The sequence below is a fragment of the Sus scrofa genome, chromosome 14, assembly GCF_000003025.6.
Source record: "Sus scrofa isolate TJ Tabasco breed Duroc chromosome 14, Sscrofa11.1, whole genome shotgun sequence".
Lineage (NCBI taxonomy): Eukaryota > Metazoa > Chordata > Mammalia > Artiodactyla > Suidae > Sus > Sus scrofa.
Genome location: NC_010456.5, coordinates 79,032,564 through 79,052,229, shown reverse-complemented (window position 1 = coordinate 79,052,229; position 19,666 = coordinate 79,032,564). Strand labels below are relative to the sequence as shown.

Sequence of the window (19,666 nt, the reverse complement as noted above, 5' to 3'; positions counted from 1 at the left end):
TATTCAGGGCAAGAAGTGGATTTGGAAATGAACAAGACATGATAAAGTCCAGGGTTTTATAGTCAGGGATTTAGGAAAAGAAATTTACTCCAATACACGAACTATAAGAACATGAAGCTCACTGTCATCATATGACCTGGATAAGAACTGACCTCTTCTGTTCTCTGAAAAACAGCAACTGAAATGCATTGCCTGGGATCAAGATGCTAAAGGGTGATGGAGGTGGGGCAGAAGGGGGCTATGCAAAATACAAGAGGTTAAGGTTTAAGGGAAAAAAGGATGAGGAGCCTTCCTCTAAATTTGCTCTGACTATTTCACTAACGATAAACCCGCAGCATAATGGTATCAGAAGGATTTCTACTCAATAGGCAAGCTAAAGACACAGTCTCTCTCACTTGACTGCAGCCACTGAGCATGCTCAGGGAGGCCCCAGGTGTGACCTCTGCTCCCCTGTGAGCAGTGGAGGGGCCAGGCAATCTATCATGGTGTTCATCCTGTCAGCCCTGGTGCTTCGCCACTGCTGTCTGTCACCCTGGTGGATGAGACCTGCTTAAGGGCAATCATGTCAATCTCTATGTGACCACTCAGTCTAAGGCAGAAGGATGATCTTGACAGGCCTAGCGAAGTCAGCAGAAGTTACCAAAAGCTGAAGTCACAGCCTTCCCACAGAGATGCAATGTGGGCCATTGTCTTTTTATTTAGCTTTTTCTTTATTTTTGCTTTCCCTTTTTTTCTTTCACTCTTAGGTCACTGGCTAAGGCATATAGAACTTGCCTTCAGAGCTGGTCATCTCGGATAAATCTGTTGCCCTCCGAGTTTTTACCATAGTAAACATAGCGACACTTCCCCAGGACACCTGCAAATAAAAGGAAACACATCATTACAGGTGGCACAATTAGGATAGTAGGAAAACACAGGTGCTGAAAAGGGGAAACACACCACAACCACAGGTCCAATGGGTGGCAGCAAATGGACTAAAGCCCCAGAAGGGAAGGACCCTATTCTCTGTCCTCAGGGTTGACATTCAAACAAAATGTGACCAGAGCACAGGGTCCTAGGAATAATGTTTTTCCTGCATGATTTCTCCTCCACATTTCAGAGAATGTTCTAGTTCAGCCAATTACTTCTCAAAACAAAGCACAGTCCTCTCTTCTCTCCAAGTTCCCTTATTGGAGTTTCTAAAAATGGAAAATTAAGAGTTTAAAGATGGGCCCTGCCTAAACAAAAGATATAAAACAGCCTTCCCAGAATGTGACTAGTTTCAAAGGCTTTATCATGAATCAATTTTGTTAACTTCCAGAGAGAAGCTTCCAAATCACAGGAGGCATAAAGTATGGATGATTAAAAAAGAGTGGTAGTGTTGACAAAATGCCACACAGAAAGTTATACGAGGCACCACATTAAATGGCCTCTTCTTAGCAGAAGTCCTGAACTGGATTCTCAGGTTGGCATGCTTGTGATTTTCAACTTCAGTTTTATTTTAAGTAGTTTTGTGGCTCCAAACATAGCTTTGCTCTCATTCAAGGAGATTGTAGTAAGACTTAACTGTAAACAACAGCCCTAGAATAAGGTCAAACATTTTCATCAACTCCATATTCCATACTAAATACCCATAAGAAATCACCTGCCAGCATTATTTTGAAAGCTGTGTGTAGGGTTATTAAGAAAAAAAAATCAAGTTTTCCAAGAAAACATGTGTAACTACAATTTGCTTTCTTTGTCACCTTGGATATTTTTCTTCTAATTTTAGAAAAACTAACTTAAAATTCAGCTTCACGGAGTTGTCTTATTGCTAGTAGTATCTGGATCTCTGAAGTGTGCATAACCACAAAAACAAAAACAAAGTCCATAAAATATAAATTCATGATCTGCAAATCTGTCTATAATAATAGCTACCTATATACATGATTTTCCCATTATCTTGATAGTGTGAAACCAACAACCCACTATCTAGTATTCATTTGGGATAAATTAGCACTTGAAACTATGCAGGTTCTTGACATCAGAAGTACTACACAGTGAATACTCTGGATTGTACAGGAGATGTTTTTCCACGATAGAACTTTAGATATTACTCTTAAACAAGGATTAAAAATGACTCAGAAATGACTGTTTTAAAGAGAAGGCAGATGCTCCTTGGTTTGGATGGCTTGGGACAAGCTGGGAACAGCTAGGGTCACAGAATCCCAGCAAGCTGGCAATGGAGAGAGGATGACATCACTCCATGGCCTCAGAATGAACCTTGGACGTGCTCTCATCACCTCTATTTCTGCCATGTTCTTCTGAGCAAGTTCTCTGTGGACCATTCCTCCCCATTGGCCGTGCTTTCTCTTTGGCCCCCAGTCCCCGAGTTCTGCTTTTTAATATTGGTCTGGTGCCTGGAATCTTGAGCTTGGATGAAACCTCCCTGAGACCCTTCCTGGGGCCTAAATATTCGTTTTGGTTGTTGGCACTGAGCTGTTCCCTTCATGGTGTTGAAGTATGTCACACCCCGAGTTGTGCTAATATTGTCACCAATGTGAGGACAGGTCTGTGGGTACAGCTGCTCGGGCTGCATTCCAAGCACAGCATCCCTACAGGCCTGGGTGGGAGTGTCTTCGAAGTTTCTGAAAATCCACAAGGGGCTTCCTTAAACATAAATGATTTTCAATAAACCCTCAAGAAGCTGGAAGGATGAGACCGAGGGCTATTAATTTCTTATTACCAGTACCAGTACAGCATGAATTTTTATAAAAAGAAATGGATAGGACTATCAGACATTATAAAGAACATAGGCTTTCTCTTGAGTAAAAGAAGAAAAGATACACACATACATATACACACACAACATAACCCACGAGCAGGTACATTAGCTCTAAGAAACTTTCCTGCACACTTGGGATTGAATTTCTTTTCTCTGACCTCTCTCCATGCAGACCTTGACCTGAACAGCAGGTGCCCTTCTAGAAACACGCTGTATACTCCTGAACGTGGGCCCTAATGTGGAGGGAGGTGAAGTGTCCTGAGTCACACTCCCCAGCCCTTCTTCCTGGCTGGCACTGATAAAAGTCCTTTGTAAGGCAGGCCCTGTTCCTTGGGGCCAGGAAGCAAGAATGTTTATAGACACCCTGGTGGGAGAGGGCTGTTTGATGAACGCAGGAGACTGTGGCGAAGTGTCAGAGCTTGGAAAATGAGGCAAGGACATGAGGTATTAATATTGTCAATGATCTCTTGACGGGAAAACAGATACCGCACTTGCCCTCAGATTTAAATAGACATCAAGTGCATTAATGACAAGAGGGCCGACTTCAAACAAAGGGGCTGTGTGGTGGGGAGCAGAGCTAGTCTCTGTGCTGGCAATAACCTGATCTGAAAAGACACTGTCAGGGCTCGAGACAGGCCCAGGATTGTGTGCGGTGACAGAAAACAGAGATGCTGACAGAGATACCAGAGCCACATTATGCCAAGGATATTCTAACACTGTCTGTGGCTCTAACGAAAGCTGACATCACTCCCTCTCACTTGGGGTCTTCTTCGCCTGCTCCTGCAGAGTATTTCTCCCACAACATCATGAGAGTTCCCGGCAGCCCTGTTCTGTCAGAGAGCTGGGGTCACGGGGCCTAAGGATAACCTCAGTCCGTCTAAATTTGGAGTCTGCAGGGGGGACCACATTCATCCCTCTGTTATCTCTGCTACTCGAGGTGATCAGAGTACCAATGTGTGAGGAGCTGTCACCTTGAATAAAATCCGGAAAGGGAAGGCACTCCATTTGAGGGCTCCTCAGGAAGGCGCAGGGACAGCCTGGCAGCTAAAAATGAAATCCAGCTGCTGGTGTGCTCCTGGGAAGAAAGGCAGTCTGGCCAGCAATGGTTAAAATCAGCTGAAATTTTTGAACTTGAATCACCTACCATTGCTGAAATTAACCAAGTGGTTGCCGCTGGTGAGACGCCTACCAGAGCTCACAGCTGGAAAGGGATTACCCCCCAAAATGGGACTTCTGTACTTCATCCATGCATACATAAATAAGTAAATAAATAAGTAAATAAATAACCTTAACATGGAAGGGGAAAAAAGCACAGTCTGACATGTGGCCATAAGACTTTTCTCTAACATGAAGGTTCTTAGTAAAATAACAGGATCTGCTCTTAAGTGAAGTGACGTGGTGGCTGTACACTTCTCTCTCTCCTTCCCCCAACATGGTAACTGCCATAAACTGTGAAAATTACAGAGGAAACAGTTTGCTTGCAAAGAACATTGTGGTGGGGAGGGCGCTCCCAGGCTGGAATTCGGGAACCCGCTGGCTGCGACTCGGTAGGCGGTGGTTTCTCTGTACATCTGCAATGTATTCACTTGTTTGTATCTCCTCGAACTCTAAACGTCTTGGGACTGGAGGGGGAACGACACATTTAATGGCATGTGTAGTGTTTTCAATTAAAATATCTGGCTTGGGCCATAATAAGTGAAGCAGCCTTGCTAGGCATCAGGCTGATGTGGAGCTGACTCTGTGGGGGTTTCATTTTGGGGGTGGGGGCTGAAAAATGACAGTGCCCTGTGCCTTGGGGAATCCTAATTTTTCTTATGTAGGCAGCTGTGCCATCACGGTAAACTCTGAAAACTATACTTAAGAAGAAAATGTATTGGGAAGCAGCTTTTAAAAAGAGGTAGTTTATCTTTTAAATGCTTCCCCTAGGGGAATGTGTGTCTTAATTATGCAGGTTAAGTTATGACCTGGGGGCTGCCCGAGGGGGTGGGGATCAGTCTCTTTACTTGGATGCACCCTATGCAGGTGGCAGGTTCACTGCTCAGGAAGACCCTGAATGTCCTGGGGAGGAAGCGTTTGGACACACATGCAGAACACAGCAAATGCCCTCGGAATCCCTGACCTCCAAGATGGCTACCCCCACCATCTCTATACTAAGGTGGGTGGGGAAAGACTTGGATTTAAAGCCAGCTCTGCTCCTACCAGTCAGGTGACCACATGCACATCCCTTCCCTTCCTGGAGCCAGTTTCCCCCTTTGCAAATTGAAGGCAAGGGGCCAGATTTCCCAGAGGTCCACCTTAGTTTTGAAATAGATGATTTAGCATTTCCACATGCTTCCCTGATGAAGATAAGGAGGCCAGGTATAATATTGCCTGATGTAGGAGGCAGATCCAGTGGTCAGAGATTCAAAATTTGATTTGGACCAAGTCAGCTCTTAAAAACCTATAGCCCATATTCCCATAATATAGAGAAAGGGGAGCTCAGCTAGCCCTCAAAAATCCCCAAGGAAAGAATTTTCAGTTGCTTTCCTGCCAACTGTATTTCATACCCAGAGCTGGGAAGTGCTTACTTATAGTTAGCCTATATCCCCCAGCTTTGACATAAGCTCGAGTCTCTTCACTCCATATTCAATAGAACTAAAGATGAACTATCAGAGTAAGTGGTCTGCCATTCACATTTCAGTTGTAAACAAATAATAATCTTGACTCACACAAGGGTAAGAACTTATCTGATGGTGGAGTGTGGGTTGGACCAATAAATTCCTATTTGTAAAATCAAGACATCATCAATTTTATTATCACTATTCATGTTAGTTTTGGCCATCACTGTTGTAGGTGCTGTTATCATAAATGTTTGTAAGTGTAACTGCGTCATGACAAACAGATTTTGATCTGTTGGAGATCACTAGGTCTGTCCAATTAGTGCTACAGAACAAAGGACATGGGGCTCCTTATGGTTTTCCTGTTCTCCAATCTGTATCCGTACAGCAGGGAACTAGCCTCTTCGTGGCCTCTGAAGAGTGAGGACAAGTGTTGGGAAGAGGAGGGTGGGCCCAGCGACAGAGAGGGAAAGTGTATTTGAGAATCTTTCTGGTCCATTCTCGAAGGTTCCCCGTGACACTACAAATAACCCATTAGCATGTTACCTCCACAATACTCCCTTCTCCCTGACTTCTAACACCTGGTGTTTGAAACGGTGCTTAGTGCCAAGGGAGGGTTCAATAAAGATCTGTTGACTCCATACATTCATTAACACCATTAAAATGATCCGAACTCAATGTACACAGAACCACACAGTTATGGATTTCAATTGTTAAACACGCACACTTTAACATCTGATAAGACGACACGCATTGGAAATGTTTTAAAAATAAGTACAGATTAAATATTTGCCTTACTAAAGAAGAAGGCAAAGTAACAGAAGGCAACAGCCTCAATTCCTCAACACTGGTGCTGTTTTTATGCTGAACACTTTTCTCCTACAAAAACAAAGCCATCACGATGTCTGGTTTGGAAAGAGAGCCGCGGACTGAACACTATCATCCTGCCTTAAGAGCTGTAAACATCATACACAGGGAAGGACATTCTCCAGAAAGCACATTCCTTGGTCTTTGTTATGTGTTGGTCCTGAGGAAACTGGGAATGGGGAAGGAATCAACACCCGTGTTTTATGACCTTGAGCAGGGGCTGGAGCGGTAGTCTGAGGTCAGCCTGTGTGATCCTCTATCAGCTCAGCTACGAACATCACATCGGATTTAGCAGAGCCTGCAGAATTACAGGCTCCCAGCCCGGCATCCTCCTGCAGCAGAAGCTACTTAAACACTCAGGCAAAAGGAAAAGAAGGGAGATGTTAAAATGGTTTTAAAGAAATGGGTTGCTTGGGAGCAGTATTTTTTTTTTGTGGAGAGAAGACAAAATCTCCCCTCCATGGGAGGCATATTTTTCCCTGCTTCACAGACCCATCAGGGGAGCCCTGGGTTGGAAATGAAACAGGGCAAGGCTTTCCACCTGCCATGGAAGGGCAGGGAAGACATAGAAAGTGGGACTTCCCTTCCCAATTAGTGGAGCATGATTTCAGGCAAGTGTCTCAGGTAAACTCTGCATCTTGGGTTGGGATGGGATGCTCTAGGCAGGCAATGCTTGCTAAACCCCTGAAGGTCCTGGAGGGCTCCTGCTGTCTTCTCTGTGGACTGGCGGCACACCATCCTTGCTAAGTGCTGCAATGACCACCTTGAAGAGCGAGGCTCAGGGGAGGTTGCCAGTCTCTCAAGTGAGCACACACTTCTGAATTCTCCTCTTCTATTGTATAAAACAAAGGATATTTTCATCTTAGTCTGCTAACCCTGATGTTTTTCAGTGGTGGACATTTGAATTCTGCCATTTTGACCACTAGGATGCTTTGGCTTCAGGCTTATGAATATAACACATAAACACACCTGATAATTTTTCTTTCAAAAAGCACTATTTATTCAGAGCCAACTACATTTAGTCAATTTAATTTCTTATTTTTTTTCTCTGTTTAAAATTGAAGAATGGGTGATTTACAATAGAACTTAAATTCCTTCATTTTTTAAATTCAAAGTTAAAGCCACCTTCTATTTTTAACATTTTCATTTGCATTTGATTCAATTTATTTTCAATAGGATCAATTCTTTTCCATGTAATATCTTCCTTAAGGTTAAATTCCTCGTTCAGCTTTTGGCAAATATCAAATTTTACCAGGCATATCTCTTTAAGATCTCTAAATCTCTTTAAGTCACTTATTTCCACAAGGTTACATTTCCTTGGGTAAAATTATGCAGCTCTAAATTGTGACAGGAAGACCTGAGCCCTCCACTGAAGTTTAGACAACCTATTTTATTGTGTGTAGTTTTAAGTTCACTTCGATTTTATTTTGTTTTCATTATTTCTACAAAGGCTAATTCCTTCCTGTGAATTTGTGCTGTTTTCAATACATCAACAAAATATAAACCTTTGGTCACTTTTTCGTCCATAATAAATTGCATTATGTGCAGGCTTAGCTGCTGTCGGTTTTATTTCAGGTTGATGATTTCTACCAGCAATGTTTATTCTTGATTAAAGTAAATGGTAGTTTTTATTTATTTTTAGCACAAAGAGTAAGCACGCCAAACATAAATACTCTGGATGCCTGAGAGAATCCAAATTGTGGGGTTATGAGACACTGCTTTCTACCAAGCACTGGTCAAAAAAAAAAAACAAAACACAGTATGTGCCACCTAATCAAGGGTTAGAATGCATCTGTCTCCTAAAAGAAAGCTGACACAAATGCCAGGCAACACATCCCTTTGAGAAAAGGACACTTGGCCCCAATGCTCAGCCCCCTCCAGTGAGGCCTGATGGAAGGTTAAACTTTCCACTGAGAGAGAACAGATTACACAGGCTCTTTAGACAAATGCTGGGCCTTGTCAAGTCTCACCCGCTTGTTTATAAGGAAGAAAAAAGCAGGGGAAGGAAACCAGTCAGCAGAGAAAGTATCTTGGCAAAATCTGTACTGAAGGTGAGAGGAATGCAAGGCTGAGAAGCCAGCCTCCCAGCCCCGGGGAGGCTGCACAAGCAGTCACGTGAGTGGGCAGACACGCTGACAAGTGACAAGCCAGAGCCTGTGGAAAATGCACTCCGGGCTCCGAGGGCAGCTGAAATGAGACTTGTCATTTTAGAAGAAGAGAAGGAGATAGGAGAGGGAGGAGAGGAGGGGAAAAAAAAAATGCAGAGCTAGTTTTTCCCTCACATCACCTGTTAGTGGGAAATGTGAAATCGAGGGCAAGTCCGAGAGATAATTGCACCTTTGAGCCCGATCCCTAGTAACCAGCTCCACTGTCCTGCCTTAAGCCCCTGGTCCCCACATTCCAGTCAGAGATGTTATGGCCCTGCCCAGACCTGACCGGACCGTTCAATGTCCTCGCTATATCGAGGAAATATGAGGCTGACAGATTTAAAAGCTCTCTGGCAGCAGATGTTTCGATAATGTGAATCCTGGAAAGGAAACAGTCAACATACTTTTCCTCAGATGTCAATGCTTTTGAAATTATTTTGTATTGGGGGTCGTCTGGGTAGGCAGAGATGGACAGGATGGGGTCCCAGGTCTGAGAGAGGCTCCCTTTTTTGAACATCGTTAATGATTGGTTCTTACCTGGACACATGCTACATTTCAATCAAATAGAAATGCATAGATCTCAGAGATCAAACACAATGCCTGATATTCCATGCTTCAACAACAGCCCCCCTCCAAAAACAAAAACACCCAATGGCCCCAGACTCCAAAACAAATCAACAACCTTCCTTTGTTAAATTTTCTTAGCAATCCAAATTTGGGGTTTTCTTCTCTGGTTACATTTTTTTGTGTGCCAGTTGAGACTGAAGCCAGAAACAATTTTCACCCTGACTTCCTAAACAATAGTTTGCTTACATGTTTCTATGATGCTTTATTATTTTTCTGTACTTCCTATACTCTTAAAGACAGAACAGGGAACTGTTCTTTGAAAGTATTTCTTTACATATACTGAAGAATTCTCCTGAGGTCAGAATCTCAAGATCTTCATTTTCAGTAAAGGAGGGAAAGGACGTTCTCGGTGGCTTTAGCAAAGTGCCAATACCAGACCAGACGCCATACAAATGCAACGCTACCTTTCTAGTCCAAATCCTTATGCAGCCTTTAGGATAGGAGGATGTCAAAGATTAAAAACTTGACTTAGGCTGACTCCTCCTTACTTTTCCATGGGGGAAACTTGAACTTTCAAAGCCAGTTTGGTATGTGTCCCCCTTTCCTCCACCTCCATATTCTAAGTGGGATTTAATGGATTTGAGATGGGCTGGATTCCAAAGCGCACGCACATGCCAAGATGGGAGGCTAATGAATTAAGATTCACAGGGTTCCTTCAGTGCTGCTTAGTGATGGATAGTACATAAGCCAGGCTGTCAGTCAAAATGGACAGTGGTTAAGTGGTTCAGTTTCATGTTGCTTTCTCATTTTTGGCTGAGGAACTCAGGAATCCTTTCTCTGAGAAGAGAGAGAAAAGAAAGAAGTGGGTCACCCTTTTACCACCTCCGTGGTTCCCACCACTCACTCTCTCCACATTCATCTTCTCCACCTTCCCTGTGAGGTTAGGAGCATGGCCACTAGAGGGCAGCATGAATTTAGGAAAAACAGCTGCTTTCTTTAAAAAAAAAAAAAAATTAAATGATGGCAAGGATTCAGGGAGGGCCATTAAAGCCACACGGTGCTTTTGGTCACCAATTATAGGTTCTGTGATGATCGATATGTCATGTTTGCTCAATCTGTGCTGGAGGCTTTCTGGGACTAGGGCTATCACACATCCACCCCACTTTTGGATGCTTCTGGTTTAGATTTTAGGGACCAATTTTCTCTACCATCAATTGCTCTAATTAATCTTCCAGCCTCAGGGGTTGGGGATGTTTGCATATCACCTGTATAAATATAATGAAGCCTGCAAAGATAAACAAAGATAGATTCCCTCATTTCTTAGAAAAAGATAATTTTTATCATGGACGTCCAAAAGGAAATATGCCACCCAATGGCATGGAGTTACTAATCATTTGATAGTGAAAAATGATTATATATTTTTCTATATAATTTTGTATATAGTTTTATGTATAATATATACACCCACGCACACATATATAATTTTTAAAGGGTCAATAAAATACACAAAAAGCATGTATCCTCCATCCATGAAAATCAGAGCTGCTTCCCACCCACGCCATTGTCATCCCTCTAAGAGTGTCCACCCAGATTAATCAGAAAAGAGAGGTAGACGCTACTCAAATAAAATAATAATTTCAGCATCTATCTGATCATCATTTGATTCCCATCATTGGTCTCTGGCACATGGGCCAGTGACTATTTTCATGGCTGGGGCAACAAATGATCACCTTCCTTTAGGAAGAAAGAGGTATTCATGGGTTTCTATGGATTTCAAACATACCATCAATTTTTTTTTTTTTCTTTTTTGGCCACCTTGTGGCATATGGGGTTCTCAGGCCAGGGATCAGATCCGCGCCACAGTTGCAACCTAAACTGCAGCCACAGCAACACCAGATCCTTAACCCCTTGAGCAGGGCTTGGGATGGAACCTCTGTCCCAGTGCTCCCAAGATGCCAATGATCCCACTGTGCCATAGTTGGAACTCTCGTATCATTATTTTTGAAGTGGCAATAGAGGTAAGACCTTCTAGAAAATGGTATTTTAAATTATAATTTTCTAGAATTAAAATAAATGAGCAGATTTCATCAGAGAAGGGAGTAAACAGATACTGAACTATGGGAAAGCAGAGCCCAGGTGTGCCCTCTGTGTCAGCTGAGAGCCCACTCAAGTGGTCTGGGAAGCAAATCTAAAACGGCTCTCACGCTTTCTTCCCTTAGACTTGCCTAATGTAACAGTCATGGGGTTGACTAGCCACTAGGGAAATGCTGGGTTCCAGTTAATTAATTAAATTATCTCATTAACTTGCGGTTAACTAGAAACCTTTTTGAGTTTCCTCTGACACATGAAACACCATGTAAAACCAAATACTATTTCACTATCTTACTAGGTACCTCATGGTTACCACACATGAGTATTTCTTTGAGTCTTTATAATGAGGATGATATAGTTCAGAGGTTTCGAGGGGGTGGGAAGACTTCTCACTGAACATTTCTCAGGGTCTTAAGACCTCTTTTGGTCTCCACGTGCTCCAAGAGGGCAGAGATGATGGCTTTTTTATCCATGCTTCATGAGGCCCCAGGGCTTACAGATACTTAATAGATGGCTTGTTATTGTGGAACACACGAAAGGATCTTAGGACACTTCTTCTGAACCTCAGAGTCTGCCACACATTCCTGGACATGGGCAGGTGGAGGACCTGTCTGGGGCATCTCCAGGACAGCCATGCTCCAGCTTGTCTGTACCCCTGGATCATCTGGGAGGCTTGTTAAAACACAGATTGCTTAACCCCACCCCCAGAGTTTCTGGTTTAGAGAGACATAGTTAGGACCAAGACTTTGCATTTTTCCTGGTTCCCAGGTGACAGGGATGCTGCACATGAGGGGACCAAACTTTAAGAAACATTGCTCTAGGACAACCTAAAAGGGCCCCATGTACCCTTTTTTAAAAAATAAAACCATTGGCATTAGCTTTTCTTCTTGTAGGATCAAAATCACTCAAACTGGAGTTCTTGTCCTAGAAACTCAGCAGAAACAAATCTGACTAGGATCCATGAGGACACAGGTTTGATCCCTGGCTTTGCTCAATGGATTAAGGATCCAGCATTGCCATGAGCTGTGGTGTAGGTTGTAGATGAGGCTTAGATCTGACATTGCTGTGGCTGTGGTGTAGGCCAGTGGCTACAGCTCTGATTTAACCCCTAGCCTGGGAACCTCCATATACCACTAGGGCAGCCCTAAAAAGCAAAGCAAAGCAAAACACACAAACAAACAAAAAAACCACTCAAAGTCAGAGAAAAAAAATCTGGTTGACTAAAGGTCTCAGTGGATTGAGTTTTTAAAAAATGGAGGTTTTACTGTCTTGCTAACAGCAGTCTGAAAACAAACCATACCTAAAATAAATAATAATAAATAATAAAAGGTTACTCTAGCACTTGAATATAAAACAGAAAACCATGAAAGTTTAAATTTAAGTCATGTGAGATTATGTTAACAGAAGAAAAGAGTTTTTTGGATAAGTAGATTGGAACTGAACCTGTAAACCATAATTTATGAAGTATAGGAAAAAAAACTTGCACAAAAAGTTTCCCGGAAAGTCTTTAGCCTCCTTCTAAATGACAGAATCTTATAAGAACAAATCCGAGCAGCAGGAGTCCTCCTGCAGAGTTTGAATGGGAATTTTGGCTTTGCTCTCAAGCAGAAATTTGCTTTTGGGTTTCAGGTCTGTTCCTATTAGAAAGCTCACATCAAAAGGGGGGAAAACATCCACAGTTCTGCCTGGTTCTTCAGGCTAAAATTTCTCAAGAGAGTCATTGAAAATAAAGACAAGTTGCCTTTTTTTTTTATTTTTGTCATTCTTCAAGCTGCAAAAAAGAACCTCTCAAATAAAATTAAGCAGACCCAGTAACAACTGGGTTTGTCATAATTCAAACTCCGCAAAGATTGAGGAAAAGACTTTCCTTCTCGGACCCATTATTCCAGTCTCCATCTGCCCCTCATTAGAATCCAAATGACCTTCTCCTGTCCTGATATTACTATAATCTCTCCTAATTCCAGGACACTCTAAATTGCTTTCTCCAAAAATAAAACAAAAGGAATCTGATATATGATCTAACAGAAAAAAGTTTGCATTCCAAAAAAATAATAATAATAATCAAAAGTATGTCCTTGCAGAGAGCAAAGCATCATTCTTGGGCACCAGTAATTCTCACTGCAAAATGCCAAAATACTTTTCATTACTTCCTGATCTTTACCTTCTCATTCTCTAACCTGCTGTGAAATATATATACGCACACATACACACTAATGCCAATGAAAGAAAATATAGGTTAAATAAGAATAGAAGAAAGCAGTTTATAAGAGCATTATGAAACTCTTGCACATTTTTTTTTTTTTGCTCCAAATAAAGTAAACAGTAGAAGAGTATATTATAAAGGTTTTCATTAGGGGCTGGCTCATTAAAACTTAATGAAGGCACCGGAGTCTCTCCAGCAATATTAAGAGGGGTATACTTCTTGCCTATCAATGGAACAGCCTGGGTCAGAGAGACATTGCTGACGGTGGGTGGTACCAGGTGTTATCTGTCTCTGGAACATACTACTTTGATGGCTTGGAATATCACCCCTTTTATTTGGCTGGCTTGAGTTTGTCAGGATTCACCCTGTGGTGAGTTAACATACCTCCATGTTGAAAAAAAAAATTGCCCGTGGGCCAGTGTGAGCCTCCCACCTAATAGAATACATCTGGCTCTGACAGTTTGATGCCCAGCTCTGAGCCACATTCGGCAACACAAATTAACAGCATAGACATTGCCCACGCTGAGCAGGAAGTAATAACCTGCTACCTGCTACTTGGCCAAAATCTCATTATAAGCCATTACGGTAATTGAGGGCCAAGACTCTGTGGATATTAGACTCCCTGAGCGCCAGTCGTTAGTTCAGGAGAAGAAAGACTCTGGATGGAGGGGGAGGTGTGGTCCGCGGAGCAGAAACTGGTATTTGGACCATAGTGTGAATTCTACTTATCCGGCACATGGTCTCTCTGGGAAATCTGTAAGCTCTTTCTTTTCTGCCCTGAAGCCTACGTGACCTCTCAGCAGGGGTGGAGGAAGGGAATGGGCAGGATGCTAGGAAGATGACGTAACTCTTGGTAGGCCTCCAATACGACTATACAATTAAAACTTGGTTTAAGTGAATCTTGGGGACCACTACAAAGGGAAGAAGAGGGCAGAAGAAATCAGAATGCTCCATGAGTCATAAGGATAGAAGTGGAGGGGGTAGAGGGAAAGGGGATGCTACCATTCTCCCTAGAAGATGGGGGCACTCTAGAATCACTGCACATTTATGAGCTTCCATTCTTCTGCAGCTAGCAAACCAACTCCTTTCCTTGGAAGGCCTGCTTTCTCAGTGTCAAAGGACTGGGAATCTGTAGATGAAATACTCTGGGTTTGGGAGAGGGACACAGGGCAGGAGACCAACAGATCAATCTGTCATGCCCCTGATCAATCAACCTGATTTTCAGTACCCTTGAGGGTGGCTCTGGACTCTAGTTACCATGACAGCTTTCAATACATGTTTCTTGACAGGAGTTATATAGGGCCAGGGAGAGGAGTCACTAAAAATATAATAAACTCTTTCCAGAAATCCCTTCTTATCCTTTTCTATACAAAGTCCCCCCCACCTCCAAGTGCATGCGCACACACACACACACACCCAATCCTCCAATCATGGGAGCAAATTCCTATAAGGCTTTACTTAATGTAGAAGAAAACTCCTCAATATCATGTCTTCTCCAGAAACTGGAAGCCCAGGTAATAAACCTTCCTGGGCATCTTAAGTTTCCATTTCATCCTACTCCTGGTATCCATAAACGGTGCCTGGCCTTGGAATTTCAAAAGCATTGGCAGTAGGGGCAAAGTAAGCAATATGGTGGAGGAAAGAGTGCGCTGTTGAGGGTGAAGATGTCTGTGATAATCAAGTCCACTTTCTGAACCCTCTGAGACCATCTTCCTCCCTCAGCCACGTCAGCTTCATTATTGCTCTTCACCTAGAGGGTTAAGTACAGGCTGGAGCCTAGAAAATGGCTTCAGTTGGTACAAGTGGGGCCTTCCCTTTAACCAGATCCTTCAGGAAAAAACAAATTAATCAACAGTGAGCTGAAGTGGGTTTAATGATTGCATTCTGCATACAATCAGCTTTTCCCTTTTCAAGGGCCATCAATATGTCAAGGGAAGACATATCTGAAGGATATAGCTCTTAACATCAAGGTTATCTATTCTCCACAAGGCTCCCACTCCTTGCCGAGCTGATACTCCACGCTGCCTGTGTCTAACATTTTCATCAACTCTGCAATCAATCAAGGTAATAATGTTGTGCAAAAAATCAATTAACAACGCAATTAAACTTTCCTTATTATCTCAAAGGGCTGAAATAATACCTAAAGGGAAGATAGACTCACTGAACGCAGACATCCATAATCCAATGTGAAAGTGAATTATGAGATTGGACAGATGCAGGCATGTGCTGGTGCTATTATTTTCCAGGGGTTATAGCTCATCGTGGCAGTGTATCAGTCAGCCCCAATCCCAGACCCTAAAATTCCAAATTACTTTTAAGAAATATATGATGCGCAATATCCATTTCATATCCTCTTTTAAAGATAACCCCCCTCCCTCCCCAAAATTGAACGGCCATATTATTCAAAGACAAAATGATCTTTCAACAAGAACATAAAATATAAAAGCTATAATAACATTTACATCTGTATAGCACACATCTCTGTAAATGCAGGTCATCTATTATACATAATCTGCAATGCCTAAGAGGCCCAGGATGTGGCACAACATTTCAAACCCAAATGCTTAAATGTGCCAACTCCTATGGGATGGCTGTGGCTTCCCCCAAGTGGAGACCTCACCCCCACTGGCCTTTACACACCTACACACCTACACACACACACACACACACACACACGCAGAAACATTGGAACAACGGAAATACCACTCATTTAAAATAAGAATGACTATATTATTTAGCAATTACACTCAACTTGCCCTGAAACACTGTCCTTAGGAATTGCTCATTTATTGTGCATAAAAAAGAGACAACTATTACCCTTTGGCTGCAGCCAGGATGTGAGTTGCTTGAAATTTCACCCCTGAAATGACCTATAAAGTAGAAGAGGAAGGGGTCCCTGTACATTTACAGAGTTTATTTTATTTTATTTTTCTAAATCAACTATACTTTAATAATTTTTTTTAATAAAAAAGAGGGCTTTTCATGTCCTTTCAGGTGTTTTTGTTTTGTTTTGGTTTGGGGGGTTTGAGCACTTTTTTTTTTTAAGCTTTATTTAATTTTTTATTTTAGTTGATCAAAGCTCATTTTAAACTACTCAGGACCGGGATGCCATGGTCTGGCACCAGCAGCAGAATGCCTAGACTTAGAAGGGAAAATAACAACCAAAAGAGGAAAGATCTGTCAAACAAACATCAAAGCAAAAGCCAGCAAACAAAGTGCTGACTGAAGATAACATTTCTTGAACATTGTCTTGGAGTTCCAGTCATGGCTCAGTAGAAACAAATCTGACTTGTATCCATGAGGATGCAGGTTGGATCCCTGGCCTTGCTCAGTGGGTTAAGTATCCAGCATTGCTGTCAGCTGTGGTGTAGGTCTCAGATGCAGTTCGGATCTGTTATTGCTATGACTGTTGTAGGCCAGCAGCTACGGCTCCAATTCGACCCCTAGCCTGGGAACCTCCATATGCCATGGGTGCAGCCCTAAAAAGGCGGGAAAAAAAAAAAAAAAAAGCTTCTTTACTCTCGGAAGTAAAAGACAACCCTTACAGAAAAAATATGAACAAGTCTCAAAGTGAACCACCGACACAAATCATGCCCTCTGCTACCCTATCTCCATCATGGCACCAGAGGCTTCCCTAGGGCAGGCTTTGAGGATCTCAGCTGAGAGGAAAGACTGGCAGATCCCAGGAAATTCACTGGAGCCAGGTAAACTGATCTAGAAAAGTCCAATTCCAATTCTGGGCCTCAGTTTTATGAATCAGAATAAGAGAGGAGCTCCCTGGGTTTCCAACATGTTGCTACAGAAGCTTTAGGTTTGGGTGAGAGCCAGCTATTTTCCCAGCAGCATGGATTTCCACACACGCCACCTGGACTTGGGCAGGTAGGGTTGTTTTAAAATATCACTGCTAACAATGAATTCCTTTTCTGCAAGTTACTCCCCCATAACAGGGATCTAAGCTTCTAAAGAGAACTTCCCCCCATTTTAAGTGCAGCCAGGAGGCATGACAGAGTCCCCAGAACAGGAAAACAAGACAGATACATGAAGAACCTCATTCCGTCATTTCTTCAGAAAAAATAAAGAGGCAACTCACGATGTACTTTTTGGTAGAGAATCTCAACAGAGAAGGTGAACAGGTTAGTGAATCCTGCTATTTCTCTCCCCACCTTAAGGAACATAATTAATATGTTTTCATTTTCAATGACTATATTGTGTGTGTATCAACGGAAACTGTTCCTGCTGCGTATTTGATTCCACCGACGATGGGGTGGGTTGGATTTTAAATGATGTGTGAGCACTTCTGTTCTCTCCATGCTCTGGTTTATGTGTTATTCATGACTTGCATTACAGACATGGCTGATACACAGATGTAAATGTTATTAAATCTTTTGTATTTTAGAGGCTTTGTGAAAGGCTTCTTTGTTTTCAAATAATTCTCTTAACCACCAAAAATAACCAGGAATACATGACAATGGCTGGGGAATTTTTTTTTCCAGTGAATTTTCTGATGAAGAAATTGTTCTCCCCTTCAACTATTTTTTTTTCATCAAAATAAAAATGTATGGATAAGCTGGCAGATAGAAGGGTTACATCTTTAAAGTCACAGTGAAGAAAAAGTGTGTGTTGTGTGCACAAGTGTGTGTCTTGTGTGCCCATGTGTTACCTGTGGGCACATGGTACATCCATATGTGCGGTTGTATGTGTGCTCTGTGTCATGTTGTGAATTGTGTTATAGACACCACATGAATCGTTTGGGTGCGAATCTTGTACATGGGTGTGTTATGTGTGCATACGTTGTGTGTTGGTGTGACTGTGCTGACACTGTTATGCCAAATCAGAACTCGAGCATCACTCAACTTTTCATTACCTGCTAAAGGTACAGTAGCCTTACTGCGTTTTGGTATCTGTCGCAGTTTTTAGTCTGTTTTCATTTTGCTCTAGCCTCTTCACATTTTTCAGGATTGCCATAGAAATGTGGCAGAGGATAAACCTATTCATACAGACAGCACTTAATCAGTCTGTGCCTTTTAACTGGTGCACGTTTCTTTGCTGATTTTAAATTTAAACAATGCTCTAAAGCTGAACAAGGCACCTCCACAAACACAGCTGATGTGACTTAAGGAGGTCAGGAAAGGCAGAGATGTAGTATATTTCCGTCCTGAGATCAGCAGCCCAACTTCAAAGAGGTCTAAGAGGAGAAATGGCTCAGGCTGTATCCCCATCCTCAGGGAAGTGGGAATCTCTGATTCCCCAATTATACTTTTGGAAGTGTGAGAGAGGACTTAACTCTGGGCAGTGTGGTGAAGTGGAAGGTCAGGTTCTAGCTTCTGGGTTGTAGTAAATGCTCAGTGCAATGTGCCCATTTCCGGGTTTCAGTTTCTTAGCATATGGAGAAAATGCTCTCTGATGGCTACTTCTGTCCCAATGAATAACATGACTATTATCATAGAAGCAGACTTTCTACACTGTGCATAGCTCATATAGTTGACACAGAAATATAGGTCTCGGAGTTCTCATCGTGGCACAGTGGTTAACGAATCCAACTAGGAACCATGAGGTTGTGGGTTTGGCCATGGCCTCATTCAGTAGGTTAAGGATTGGGCGGGCGTTGCTGTGAGCTGTGGTGTTGGTCGAAGACGCGGCTTGGATCCCACGTTACTGTGGCTGTGGTGTAGGCCAGTGGCTACAGCTCTGATTCAACCCCTAGCCTGGGAACCTCCATATGCCTCAAAAGCAGCCCTAGAAAAGGCAAAAAGACAAAAAAAAAAAAAATCGGGTCTCTTTTTACATGGCCCCTTCTTCCTTTCCTTGGTTCTCTCCCTCCCACCTAGAATATCCATGATTGTCATATACCTTCTTGCCTTTCTTGAGGTATTAAGTCCAGAATCAAAATATAACTGTCCTCTTTCAGACATCTGACCTTCTCCTCATCTGCACACATATTTGAGAAACAACTACTTCTCTGATCAACTAATTCACATTAGGATGGTAACAGTTGACAATGAAATTGAACTTCATCACTTCAAATACAAATGTTTTTAAAAAGAGACGCTTTAAAAAGTTCCTGCTGTGGTACAACAGGATTAAGAATGTCTGCCATGCCAGGACAAAGGTTCAATCCCTGATCCAGCAGAGTGGGTTAAAGGATCCAGTGTTGCCACAGCCATGGTGTAAGTCACAACTGTTGGCTTGTGATCCCTGGCCTAGGAACTCCATATGCCACAGGGCAGCCAAAAAATATAACATAAAATAAAATACACATTAAAACATAGACCAACTGAATAAACCTCTAATGGAATTTCAGACAAAACAGGTAGGTGGGGAAAACACTGTATGTCAGGCATAACCATTGAAACCCAACATAAAGAAGAAAAGGAAAGAAATGAGACTCTTTCTGCATTTGAGCAATAGTCTAGAAAGGCAGATGACTTGTCAGATAAAGATAACTGCCATA

The 19,666-nt window shown here is 42.4% G+C and overlaps 1 long non-coding RNA gene across 4 annotated transcripts in view; it reads right to left on the bottom strand.

The window, feature by feature from the left end:
* The window catches only part of LRMDA, a 1,093,708-nt gene continuing 1,074,731 nt past the window's right edge, over window positions 690-19,666 (bottom strand). For all 4 annotated transcript variants that reach the window (XR_002338559.1, XR_002338556.1, XR_002338561.1 and 1 more), the window contains one exon: window positions 690-856. This is a non-coding gene — a long non-coding RNA (leucine rich melanocyte differentiation associated). The remainder of the gene's footprint in view (window positions 857-19,666) is intronic.